The sequence below is a fragment of the Phalacrocorax carbo genome, chromosome 6 (assembly GCF_963921805.1).
Source record: "Phalacrocorax carbo chromosome 6, bPhaCar2.1, whole genome shotgun sequence".
In the NCBI taxonomy this organism is placed as follows: domain Eukaryota; kingdom Metazoa; phylum Chordata; class Aves; order Suliformes; family Phalacrocoracidae; genus Phalacrocorax; species Phalacrocorax carbo.
Window position 1 is genome coordinate 4,488,128 of NC_087518.1, and position 13,649 is coordinate 4,501,776.

General features: G+C 44.4%; 1 protein-coding gene across 2 annotated transcripts in view; it reads left to right on the top strand.

The window, feature by feature from the left end:
• The first annotated feature begins 3,899 nt into the window (after positions 1-3,899).
• LOC104043648 (contactin-3) overlaps positions 3,900-13,649 on the top strand; it is a 114,629-nt gene continuing 104,879 nt past the window's right edge. Inside the window, exon 1 of one of the 2 annotated variants that reach the window (XM_064453449.1) lies at positions 3,900-4,038. The gene's annotated coding sequence lies outside the window, so the exon portion shown is untranslated. Of the gene's footprint in view, positions 4,039-6,963; positions 7,040-13,649 lie in introns of those variants that run through there. The other variant, XM_064453450.1, reaches the window with a different exon arrangement.

The window sequence follows — 13,649 nt, forward strand, 5'->3', positions numbered from 1 at the left end:
CCCTTCCCAGACCTCCCCTCCTGCTGCTCCAAACACCAGTTACACTCTCCATCTATTAGCAGGAGCAGGAGCTCATGGAGACAATGAAATGGAAATTTTAAGATGCTGGTGATTTGATCAATCGCATTTGATGCCAGAAGAAGTGTTACTGTTGACTTCAGTGAAATTGGACTAGGCTGTTGCTGGATGCTTCCAAAAACACTATCCTTTTTAACATAATGGCTCCTAGGGCTACGGAGGGCAGGATTATACAAAATGGTGACAAAATACAGATGGCCATGGGCACGAGGAGCATGTCTGATATTGGTGTCAGCGTTGGGAATATCAACGATGTGAGATGACTGTGGACCAAGCTCAAGAGCGAATGCAGCTTATCCCCTGGCACCGCCACGACAGGGAGTCGCCCTGTGCTTTGAGGAACTAGCACGCTATCTTGTGAAATACACATTCAAAGTGCCATCTAGTTACCACAGTTGACCTCAGCCTTGAAAGAAATGCATAATCTATTAACTGTGCCTGCAGACCAAGGCCCCAGATAAGCTGGTATCAATGTTGGCTTAAGGAGAGAAGCATGTCTTAAAATTTAGAAAGATTCAATTTACATTAAACACTTATCTTTAAATAAGATTCCCATAAGCATTACCTGAAAAAGTAGATTTTCTACTCATTTAACTGCATCCAAAGAATCATATATTTTGTCCATATATTTTCATCATTGACGTTATCATGCTTGAAAGTGTGATTGGAAAAGGTGGGCTACTATAACCCTTACTCAAAGAAAGACATAAAACTTAATTTTCAACTTTTAAAAAAATTATTTCTAATATTCTACTGTCTAGTGGCTGTTTCATATTAAATTCATTTATCTATCTCCAGAGAAACTGATAGCAGTGATTGTCAGTGGTAAGACCAGGCTAATGGTCCATCGAGTCCCGTTGACTATATCCTATTTTGACAATGTCCTACAGGTCTTTTGCAAAACAAGGTCAATTTAATCTTCAGGTGACTTAGTTGGTGTTTCTGCCAGCGGTAAGAGAAATTCTTTGAAAGGTAAAGCATCGAGGAGACAAGTGATGATTGATTTTTCTGGAGGAAATTATGGTGGATCTGAGCCTACTTGTTACTGGTGGCTAAACTCCCATCTAAAATTTGAAAAAAACAAGGTTTGTCAAAGACGACAGTGGCAACAGCAGTGCACAAAACAGTTATGCAGGCAATCCCTGTGCTGAAAATGTGAACATGGCAAGAGAAATATTACTTGAAAATGGACATAGCAGCTATGGCAGTTGGCAGAGAGCAGTGAGGGGGGTGTAGTTAATGGGAGCAAGCGCCAAGCAAAGTGCCCATTACCGGTTGTTATCAGGATGGACAGGGTTAAGTTGGGTCTTCCAACCAAATTACTTATTAATTAGGAAGCTTAAATACCATATTCATTTACCTGATTACACCCATGCTCATAAAGTGGGGTGTTTTTTTCCGCATTAATCCTTAGGAAGCATTAATTAGACAACACTAGACCTGTTCTTGTCATATAATTTCTGAGACATGTTGACAGTGATGTTTGAGTGACAGGTGAAAATGAGAAAAAATCATTAAGCTGGAAGTAGCGTGAGACTTGCAATTAAGTTGCTAATACTGAACACGTATATTACAGGAGGGCCAGAAGCCCCAGATGGCAGAAGGGCATCACAGTACCAGGGACTGTGTGAAAACCTGCCATCTAGCCTCAGAGAACTTTTACCATCTACAGATTGATTATCTTCAGTAAGTATACGGTGATACTGCGTATTTGCTGTGTTTTCTGAAATAAATACAGGAAAAGCACTTACAAACCCACTATTTCTACCTGCCTGGGTTGCTATAAAATAAGTGAGGGAAAGAGTGCTTTTTGTCCCTTTTTACTTGTCATCCCAAAGGTTAGAGTGATCTTTTTAACCTCACAGTCTCATAAAGTGCCTCTCTGACAAACTTAAAAAACCCTCTATCTTTTACATGGGGTAACTTGAAACCTATGATAGGAATTTGAAGTCCTTGACTTAACTGAAACTGAAAAAAATATATTAGTTGGCCAAAGTAGTCAAAATGTGGGGCTGGGCTGGAGGTGACCAAGGACAACAGGGAAGGCAAACTGCAGAATATATTTTCAAAACTTTAACAGCTCCTGTGGTCGGTCAAGCATAAAAATACAGCCTATCCTTCTCATGCTGCTCTTGCACAGCTAAAGCTAATATTTCCAAGTGGAGAACTATGCCATAGGTCCATGACCTTGTCAGCTCTCATAAGCCCAAGTGAATCGGGTGTAGTGAATATGTGAATGGCAGACCTTTGAGGAAGCCAAATCTGCATTTTGGGCTTTGCTCCTGGGTCGTGCTTGGTCAGTGCCCCGCAGGGGTGTCCACAGCCACCGTGCTCCTACCTGTGCTAGAGCTTGCTGTAAAACTAAGGCTTGAACCTAGTCCTATCATAAGACTTTGAGTAGTAATAACAACAAAAAGTTAATATTGCCTTCTAGGCAAAAGCCCAAAGTGGCGTTTTAGAGATGTGATGGAGTTACCATCCTGTAATACATCAGCTGAGCTACAGTAACAGCCTGAGTGCACGCTCCTGCTCCGTGCCAAAGCTGAGCTGAAACATTAGTATGAATCTCAGTGCTCAGCTCATGAATGGTAACTCGTTAAATCACAGTTATTCTACCATCTCTATGAGTCCTACGTGCTAATATTCTTCCAATTAAAAATGCATCTTGTTTTTCTCAGATAATTTATTTTTTGACATCCCTTCCTCAGACCAGTGCCACATTTCATTACAGAAGTGACTACATTTCAGTGTCGGACGTTCTGTAATTATAGACTCGCACATGCATAGAAAAGTAAGTGGTCCCTTCAGGTCAGGGCTCCTACACTAAGTCTGGATCAACAGATGCTGTGTTTAGTTTCTACTAGTCCCCAGAGGAGATGCCACCGTTTCCAAGCCAGCACATTTCAATATTTCACCACAAAAGCAGACAAAAAGGGAAACAGTGGTGGCAGCAACTTAAATCTTACTCGCTGAAGAGGCAAACTGTTTTCTTCTTGTCCTTCCTCCCAATGCCCGGAGAGCAATGCATCACCACCCCTGTCCAAGAGCCCTCTGTGCAGCAGAGGACAGTCACCAGCTCCTGCCCTTCTCCTGCATCGACAGCTTCACTGTGGTTGCAGAGCCAAACCCATCCTTGGTGTAATTCCTGACTTCCACGGAGGCAGAGCAGACTGATATGCAATTTATTATAAGGTATACTTTGCAGTGCTTTGGGATCCTGAAAGATAAAGAGGTTTCAGGAAACTTATTACTATTTGTTATACAGCCTGCTTTAAAAAAAAAAAAAAAAAAAAAAAAAAGGGGACTTAAAGGAATTCTGCTCAGCTTTAATTACAGCAACACAGCTATAATACTGTGATCAGCTAGAGCCAGATTCAATAAAATCTCCATCCGGCTGCTGTACAGAGACCTACGTGAACCTGATTCTCTTCCTGGGCTTCCAGCCCAGAAACTAGATGGGAGTTTTTATTCAAGCTTTTATGTGTCAACTTTCTCCGTCAACACCAAGCTCGCCGGCCTAGGCGGGCAGGGCAGCCCGACGCGGCACCCCCTCGCCGCAGGAGGACATTTTACCCGCCTTTCCCCCTCCCGCCCCCGGCCGCGGAGCCTCCCCGGGCTCTGAGGGAAGCCGCCGCCTTCCCCCTCCGCTCCCCGCCGCCACCAGCCGGGGCTGCCCCGGCGCCGCCGCTCCCCTCGGGACCTGCCCGGCGCGGCGGCTCGGCTGGGCTGGGCTGGGCTGGGCTGGGCTGGGCTGGGCTGGGCGCGGCCCCTGGGCGGCGGGGGAGCGGGTGGGCGGGAGGCCGGGCCGTGCCCGCCCCGCCCCAGCGCCTGAAGCGCGGCGCTCGCCGCTCCAGAAGAGGCGCCGGGCGTCGCGGGAACCGAAGGATTACGGCGGGTGGCTCCGCGGTGAAGGGCTCCGGCGAGGCTCGGTGGTGGCGGCGGGGAGCGGTTCGGCTTGAGGTGGGCAACTTCGGGGAGTAAAGTTGGGCTGGGTGCCCGGCGGTGTCGTGTCGTACCCCCCCGGGGGTCGCGGCTGAGGGGACGGGTGTGGCGCGGGGGCTTCCCGCCCGGCTGCCCGCAGCCCTCCCGCGCCTCTGCCGCCCCTCGGCGAGCTGCGCCCCGCTACGGGGAGAAGGAAGGAGCGGCGGCCGCCCGAGTTGGCGGGGGGGAGCGGGGCTCCGGCCGGGGTCGCGGCCGGCGCCGGCCCGCCGGAGCACGCAGCTGGCGGGTGTGATTTTTAAACGCCGCCAAGAGGGGTCCCCGCTCGGTTTTGGGTGAAATAGCGGGGGTTTCTGCGCCGCCTCGCTGAACCCATCTACAGTCCAGCGCAGAAAATAAGGCTCTTCCAGGTAAGGTGCAGCACGGGCACTTCGTACGTGCTTCTGCAGCACCGGCGCCAACCCAGCGCTGCTGCCCGCCTGATTGATCTCCGCTCGTTGCCTCAGCGAGGCACCTCTCCCTCCTGCGGGCGCGACTTGCCTCCTCCTAACGCGTCCCCTCGTCGGTTGCCGGCGCTCCGCAGCCCCGGGTGCCGGAGCCCCTCTGCCCGGCTGGGCGCTGCTGGGGTCTGTCCGCTCGGCCTGGCTCGGAAACTGCTGAAAATCTGAAGGTTTGCATGCTCCCCACCCCTTGTTTTAAGTGAATCTGGAGTTAGCCAAGTTCTAAAGCTGCGCTTCTCTGGCTTTGCTTTTAATTAAGTACTAATAATTGCCTCAAATTCAAGAACATGAGTAAATGAGCTTTTCTCCTCTCTGATGTCGGCAGGAATGCTAGCGTGTTGGCTTTTAAAAAAAACACAGAAAAACAAACCCCACACCACTCCAGTTGATGCTTTCTGAAAAGCTTTTTCTTATTCCTCTTGAATAGTGGCTTTGCTCTTGCTGTGCGTCATTCGGGACCGTTCGGTTTCCACTGAATTCTGACAAGACCAGAACTTTCCCATCAGACGCAGGGAGGGAAGGTTGAGCTAGATGCGAAGTTTCAGTGGGGTCTCACTCGGTGTAGTCGGCAGTAACATGGCTCGGCACAGCTCATGGCTCTGCTCACCCTCTGTTCCTGTAGCTCTCTGCAGCAGCCTCTCTGCAGGTTTTGTCTGCTCTGGTGTTCGTTCTTTAGTGATTTGCCTTCTCTTTCAGAACTTTGATTTTTATTTATGCTTCATACCTTACCTTATGAGCTGCTGATGTCCCCAGTATGGCTATGTGACCTTGCTGCCAATTAAGTATGGTGCCTGGCTGTGACTAACCTAAATCCAAGCACTGTTTTGTGGTACGCATCGGAGAGAGATCAGCCCATTTCTGATGGGAAATGATCCAGCCATAGCCTTGGGTGCTAGCTGGTTAGTCGTGATTACCTTACTGATGACATTGACACACACACATGCACAAAATCACTAGCGTACTGATTTTTAGCTGTCCTCAAAGTGCTTGTTTTACAAAAGAGGAAATGACGACTGTTTTTATTATGAATGCAAAATTATGAAAACAAAAATCAAGACCTTACGAAGGACAAGCAAACTCTCCAAACTAATGACTGTGATATTTTGCAAGAGAAACTTGACTATAGCTTAAGCTGCATGCCAAGTTTGTTCAGTGATACTATTTTTTTAATGTACATGGGAAGTCATGAGCAAATTACTGAGATTATTAATGGAAATGCTGAACTAACTTCTAAGCGTTGAAAGTGTATTGCTGCTCCATCTGGAATTACTCCAGAAAGTTGTTTATTATGCAAGAGAGTTTCCATAATAATTGGGTAGATGAATTTGTGAAAACATTTGAGGAAAATATTTTAGTGAATGTGTATAATCCTTACTAAAAATGCTGCTGACTTGATGTTGGGGCTGCAATTTAAAGGCATGTTGATGCCCTGCGATTCCTCCCTGTGCTGTGAGCTCTTTACCCTGCTACACAGGCAGGCGCTTCCCTTGCTCTTCAGGGCACCTACAGGCTTTATAGTATTTTTACTTCTCCGCATTAGTCTTAGCGTTGCCTTGCACTGGGAATGAACTACTGGCTTTGAGCTGCGAGCGTTGGTGTTTGTGCATGTGCTGAAGCGGGAGCAGGTGCCACGCGGGTCTGCGCTGTCAGAGCGGAGGATCTGCAAGTTGGCGCTGGCATTTGCTACGGGATTTTTCCAAAGTTGTTTTTGCGGATGGTTGCTTAATGAATAGCACATCAGGTAGGGGCTGCCTAATTAAGCTGCACCTTGGTACCTTTTATGTTAAGGGGAGTAATAACACTGTATTTTTTGAGAAAGCTTGCAGGGTTCAGAGCTGCTGCAGAGTGCTGGCAAGCTCTGGCCCTGCACCTAACTCCTGTAGCTCTGGCAGTCACTCAGCTCTCATGTCAGTGACCTTAGTTAGGGTCTTGCATAGAAATCTGTGCACGTATCCACTCAGCTGCACGCTTTGCAAATCCCTGGGCTTGGGGACTTACGGAGGCGTGAGTTACGGACCTACCAAAACAACTTGTTCTTTAAATTCCTGGAGAGCAAGTCACTGTACCTAGGTAGCGATGCCATGTTTTCATGTTTCTTTCTTTATGTTTGTATTGGAGTTTCCCCCTGCAAATAAACATTTCCGACCACTTGTGTGGGGGGATGGTTTGGGTTTTGGTTTTTTTCTTTTGAGAAAATGAAAGACCATGAGCCTTTGTGCAGCATCTTTATGCTGGTGTGGTAATGTAATGGGAAATTTCTGCAAAGAGGTTCAGTCCTTTCATGTCTCTTCCTGGAAGAGGCCAATTCTCACAAGTGACATTAGCCAATGGTTTTATATGAGTGTGATTGTCAGGGTTTACTTTGATACTAGAAGATGCAGATTAACTGCAATTTGCAAACAAGATTTTTCACTCCTTTGAAACAGTGAAAGGCACAGTGGTGTGGTGCTGCTGTGTGAGAAGCCAGCAAGCCTGTAGAGTGGGAAGAAGTTGTTAGTGATGAGGAATGACTATGGCTGGTGGTAAGTATCCCTCCTGAGTACAAAGTAGACTTTGGATGACTCGAGAAATACAAGATGGGGCTTGATTTAGTAGAAAACGCAAGGAAAATGGCAAGTCTGTTCATTGTAAAGTTACTTTTTGTGTGTATTGATTTTCATCTTTCTTGGTGCTGACTTTGGCAGCTAGGTCTGTTTTGTTCTGGTATCAAATATGTGACCTTCTAGTTCGTATTTGGAAACTAGTGAACACGAGGTGGTAGTCACCTCAGATGCGCGCATGCATTGAAGTCAGACACTACTAAAGGTACAAGTGATGGGAAATGACTTATTCATGGGACTTCTGTGATGAATGCATTGCTTAAGCTCATGTTATACATGGGTGATGTCAAAATGGATTAAATGTTAAGCAGCAAGGTACTTTGAAATGAACTTTGGTTTAAAGAAGTTCAGAAACTTACTGTTTTGATTCCTCAAAACTGAATGTGCCCCAGAAACTGTCTCTGGAAATGGAGGAGCAGAAGACTTGCTCTGCTCATGTTCTGAAATGGTTGCTGTGTTGTTGCTGTCCTTAACAAAACATACCTGCAGTGACAGTAAGTTCTTTCCCAGCTCTCTTCTGTTTTTTGAGGGGTGTGTGTTTTGCAGCTCTACAGCTTGTTTCCTTCAGAGGCAGCCTCTTTCAGCCAAACCAGGGGAAGATCAGTCAGTGATTATCCCAATTAAAAACAATTAAAATGCAGGAACATGAAGTTGGTAGAGCTGCAGTCTTCTCTTACGCTCACATCTCCACCTTTGATTTAGTGAAGCTATTTAGAGTCGTAGCCCTAACTTCTCAATGTAGATTTGAATATCCACATTTTATAGCATGTGCTGCAGGAAAATGCATTAGAGGGGAAAAAAAAAATAAAGAATCATCAGTGTTACCTTGTAATGTGCCTTGACAGGGGAAAGGATTAGGTAAAGGCTGCAGGCTTGCATAAACTGAGAAGTACTTTTCCTGTTTGCAGGTACGGATTCAGTGCTGAAAAGGCCACGTTGCTCTTGCGTCCGTTGAGATAGATGAAAACCAGATCAAAGTTGATGGCCTTTAAAATTGAAAGTGTATCTAAGAGGGTACTGTTTGGACAGTAAAAATGCGGGGGGGAAGCTTTGACTGCAGTCAGCTTAAATTTACTATACATGGATTGTTGGGGGTTTTTTAGTGTGCTAATACAAAGGAAAGAGGAGCTACTACAGAGTGAAGGGAAGTGGCAGGAGTTCAAAACAATCTTATGGATTTTCAGTCTCATACTTGATTGAATGAAGAGAAGGTGGTGGGCACCTGGTGAAATAATGCAGACAGCTTGTCTTTTCTGTGTCAGGCTAAAATATGCATATTGAAATTTGATCTGAGAAAAGATGAATTAAAATACAGCTCATAATGTATATAGCATTGGCTTTATTTGAAAGAGCAGATAGTTTCATACTCGAAAGTTTCATTTCTAAATGTAATAAAGTATAATATTATTCCTTAAAATCAATGATACTTTCATTTTTGTGTAGCTGATATGGGATTTTTTTTCCCAAACTATAACTCTTAAGTATTTTTCCCTTGAAAAATAGGTCTGTTTATCAATGTGAAGAATAATTAACTGGCCAAGTTGCTGCGTTTCCAGCTGGGTGAAGCAGCAGTCAGAGCTACTGAAGCTGTGCTCAGCCCTGAACAATGACATCTGCAGCCTGCTTGTGCTCTCCTGGAGAAACTTGGTGAGAAGGGACAGTATTTGAAACCAGGACATGTATTTTTAGTATTCTGTTAATACTGATTGCACACAGGAGAAACTTTGTGTTTGCAGTGCTTGACTGTGAATCATGAAGCGCTGAAAATACATACTGCAGAGCTACCAATATGGTGAGCCTCCAGAAAATGAGACAGCAATATGGGCTGTGAAGGGCTTTTGAGCAAGTGCTTCAGATAATAGGAGGAGAAAACCAGAGATGACCAGGCTTGTCTGGGAGGTTCCTGTTGATCAGTCAATTATTGGGTGCTGAAAAATACAAGAATAAACCTCAGGTTTTTTTCCATGAGAGAGTTATACTGCAGACGCCCACACCAATGCACCAAACTCAGGTGCACCAAACTTTTACCCTTCTGATTCTCTCCCCCATCCCACTGGTGGGGGAGTGAGTGAGCAGCAGTGTGGGGCTGAGTTGCCAGCTGGGGCAACACAACTGGTCTGCTCTGAGGTACTCTCACAGCAATAGGTTACACTTTTTTTTTCTTTAAATATTGGAAATAAGCAAGTTGTTCTCAGAGATTAATTCCAGACAGCAAGGCTGACATTTATAGTTACGAAGAGCATGCTTTTAAATTTAACAGCTGGCTGAATTGTTTGGTTTTTTTTCCTGAGCTGTTATGTGCTTTATTTCTTGTGTCTGTAAGTCTAGTTGCTAAACCCAAGACTGGAAAAACCCAACAAAACCTCAAACCCAGTCAAACCCCAAACAAAAAGCCAAGGAACCACATAACCCCCCACCCCTACAAAAATGGGCTCTCAACATCAGATCTGTGCAACGTTCATTCATGTGACTTCAGATGTAACATGTGCAGGTGGGTGAAGCAACAATGCATATGCTATCATTTGAAGGCTCGTTCCTCCTGGTGCGCTGCCACGATGAGCAGAGGGCAGGCACGAGGGTCTCTGTAACACAGTGTGTATTATTTAAGTTTCTGACAGGCAGTTTGAGGGGGAAACATGTATTACGATGACAAGGAGTTAGTAAGTGTGAGCAAGAAGCAGCTTAAAAATCTTTGTGCAAGTGATGTCTGACTTACAAGACAGTGCCACCAACCTCCCTGTCATCCCCGGGGGCCTGGGTGCTGGTTAATACGTTGGGATTGCGACAGCTAAGGATGGAGCAAGACTCCTGTGCTGCACCTCGGTACCCAGGTGTGTGTCGGGTGGTGGCAGGTGTCTCTGCTTTTCTGGTTGCAGCTTATTTGCAACAAAAGTCCAGAACAATTAAACTGGTCCAGCTGTTACAAATTAGTTCCTCCATACTGTGTTTAAGTGAATAAAACTAAATAAGCATTCTTTTACCATGGTAAGTCCCTGCGCAGCCCAGTGCCGGGGAAGCTGTGGCGTCGAGACCGGTGCTGCTCTTGTGAGGTCTGGTGGGTGCAGCACAAGAAGCACCAGAGGCATCGGGTATGGGCATGTTTCATATCTATTAGTACAGATCTATTCCTATACGCCATTGTTTCTTTGGTTTTGAGATGTAGAGTTGAGGAAAGACACCCTTCTACATCCAATTATAATGGAGAAGTGAGAAATCATGAATTTTACTGTAGTTTTAAAACAGTAGTTTGAGCTTCATTGAAAATTTATGGTTAAATCCAGATTACTTTGCCATTTACATTTTAATCCAAGTAGTAGTGGGCTATCCTGCAATAATTGTTTTAAACCATGCCTTTCTCCCTGTTCTCCTTTTTGTGTACCAACTCAATTAAAAAAAAAAAAACCAATACCATACTATTTCTTTAGCTCTGCTGAATTCACAGTGCCGTGTTTGTCATTTGAGGAGTGTGTTTCAGTTCAGTAGGCCTTGACAATTCTGAAGAGCATTACTGCTCGACATATTTAGGTCTTTTATGAAATTTAAAATATAATAAATTACAGCTGTTTGTAGCTGTAAACCTCTCTTCGGAATAAATTGGTGGGGAAAATCAACTGGTTTTCTACAGTCTGACTTAATGTTTAGCATGGCCAGCGTCCCTTTTACTTGTACTGAGGTCAGGACAATCATTTTCAGCGTATTGCGCTACTTGACTACATAAGGAGCAATCCTGTCTAATCCAATCCAGAGTGGGTCAGTAAATGATAAATTTTGTTTAGCTTGCAAGCATACTGATTTTCACAGTTCATTTACAGAAGAATCATGCATCTCTGCGTTTAAAGACACTCCATTTGTGGAAGTCAGTGTCTCTTAACATTCCCAATAAAATGTGCAAGATGAAAAATACTATTTTAATGGCATATTAGTGTGGAGATATTTTACATAGAGAAACTGGGAAATGAGACTTGTATGGTTGATGCAGAAACCATCGTTTATTCTTCCTGAATATAATAAAATGTTTTGATTTCATCCTGGCTTCTTAAGACTTACTGTAGTCACCTGGATGTGTGTCTGTCCTGCTGGCTGAGGGCAGTCTGTTTATAAAACCATGAAAACAAGGTCTGTCTTTGCTACCACCCAACCACTTACTGGTGCCATCGCTGAGAGGGGTGCAAGTGTCAGGGTGAGCTTCATGCTTATTAGGTGCTAGAGCAGGTGGTAATCCTTGGTGGGCTTGAGTATTGCTGCCCTGCACCTACAGGATCACCTGGATGGTGGGACTCTGTGTTGGTAGAACATATATATGCAGAATCACGTGCAGTTTAAATAGCAGAAGCTCATGACGAAAAAGTCAGCATTTGCGGTAATGACTACTTAAACGGCAACTTTTTGGTGCTTGCTGCTACAAGAGTAGTGCAGGTTGTTGTGTGTGCAAAGCTTGAGGTTGTGTGTGGGAGGAAAGCTCTCTTCAGCGTCCTGGGTTATTTAACGTCTCAGCCAAGCATGTTGATGTAGGCTGTAAATGACAATAAAAAGAAAAGGCTGTATGTGCATGTATGCTTTACTGGGGTAATTTATAATGCAGATAAAGGTTGATTACACTTCTGCTAGGTCACTGCTTGACCACCGGTACCTCTTTGCCCCTGAAGTGTGTTATGCTCAGGGAATGTGCTGCTGGATAATTAAATAATAACAGTAAAATGTTTGTTGTGCTTTTTAAAAACAAATGCTCGGAAGAAACCTAGCACAGTGATCAAGAGCTGCTAGCATGTATGCTGCCACATATGTGCGTACACTTTGAGTCTTTCCCTTCCATTATTAAGATCAGTAGAAGACTCTTTATGTTCTCACCTTTAGTATTTCAAATCTGAGCATCCATACACTGGAAAGCAGTGGTGAACACGAAGTCAGTCCTTCAAAAGTGTTAAGGAAAAAATGCTTTAATCTTTCAGGTTATTCTGAGTTTTCTGTCTGCAAATTACTTTTTTGCAGAAAATCATATTGTTCATTGCAATGAGACAGACCAGAGGGTGTCTTTTTAATAATTGTAAATGCTGCAATTGATGTACAACTTTGGAACAGCAGGATTTATAAATATGGTATGAGTAGTGTAGGATGATGATCATATAGGCAATTATTGCCTAGTAATGAAATACCGGAGGTTTGAAGGGGTTAATTTTTTTTTTTCCTTTCCTTTTTTTTCCCCTGGCATTGCCACAGTTACGGGAGAGAGCTGTGGTAAGTAAGGATCTTCCCTAACTCCTGTTGGCAGGGGTTGACTTCTTGAGCATATGTTTCTGTTTGGAAGCTTATGGTTAGCTGGTGAGGATTTCTCTGGGCTGTGGTGTAGTTCAAGCCCTGGAGTGGATGCTTACCAGGGATGGCAGGAGGAAACCTCGCTTCTACATGTGGGGCAGGATCTCAGGGCTATAATAGGATCACTTCTTGCTATAAAGCAATTAGGTCACATTATGCAGTTTCTTATTGTTGCTTGCCTAGCAGAAGATAGGGCTTTCTTAAAACAGCTTCGTTAGAGGTCAGTGTTATACTAGCTATAAGTGTTTACTGAGGCAGTGGAACAGGACTTGGTTGCAACAATGCTTTGGCCATTAAGTCCCCCCATCCACTGTTCTCCATTCCAGCTCCTCTAAAATTTGGTCCCTTTGAATACTCAAGGAGAGATGATAGTTGCAGAGAAACCAGAAATGCTGCCAACCATGGCTGGTGAGAAGGGCAGATCAAGGGCATGGTCACAGACGGGAGGCTGTTCCAGTGAAGGCTGGTGGTGGGATGCCCTGTTTCAAGCCACGTGCTCAAATCTGCTTGCTGCGGAACTGGGGCTGGAGGGAAGGAGCAAAGCTGAGTTCAGGCTGGAATCAGCCTTTTAATTTTTATGGCTTGGGGTTTGTTGTTGTGGTTGTTCAACTTTCTTTTCTTTACAATAGAGTATATGCCTGAAAAATTGGTAGGTTGTTGTTGTTTCCATTTTGAATTAAAAGGCACATCTTTATAAATACTTGTCCCTGAAAAATGTGTGAACTTATTAAATGCTAATAATTTCTCTGTCACAATGATCTGCACTGTATTTAAGGTTCGTTTTGTTGGTCCATGCAGTGAAACTGTTAATGACATGAGCTAAGTTTCCTTTTAACCTTGGGATTTAAGACTATATTGCCTTAGAGTTATTAAAAGGCGAGCTTTGCACTGAAAACATTTGTGCTGTTTCATAGGGGAATATATTTAAACACTGATTGATGGAAGCTAAAAGAAGAGAGTAGCCTTGCCACCTTTGAAAGACGCCTGTTAAGTATACCCTAGTGTTGAGCGTTGGTACTGGCTGCTGGACCATTCAGGTCTGCATCTGGCTTTTTAGGAGAACTCCTAATGTTTTTGTACATGAATTGGCATTCGTTATGCACTAGTGCTGGCTCCGACTCTCCTTTCCATCTGTCCTAATTTTTACTTGTGTTGACTGAATACATCGAGTGTGGGGTTTTTTTTTGTTGACTGTGCAGATAAATGTATGAAAATGAGT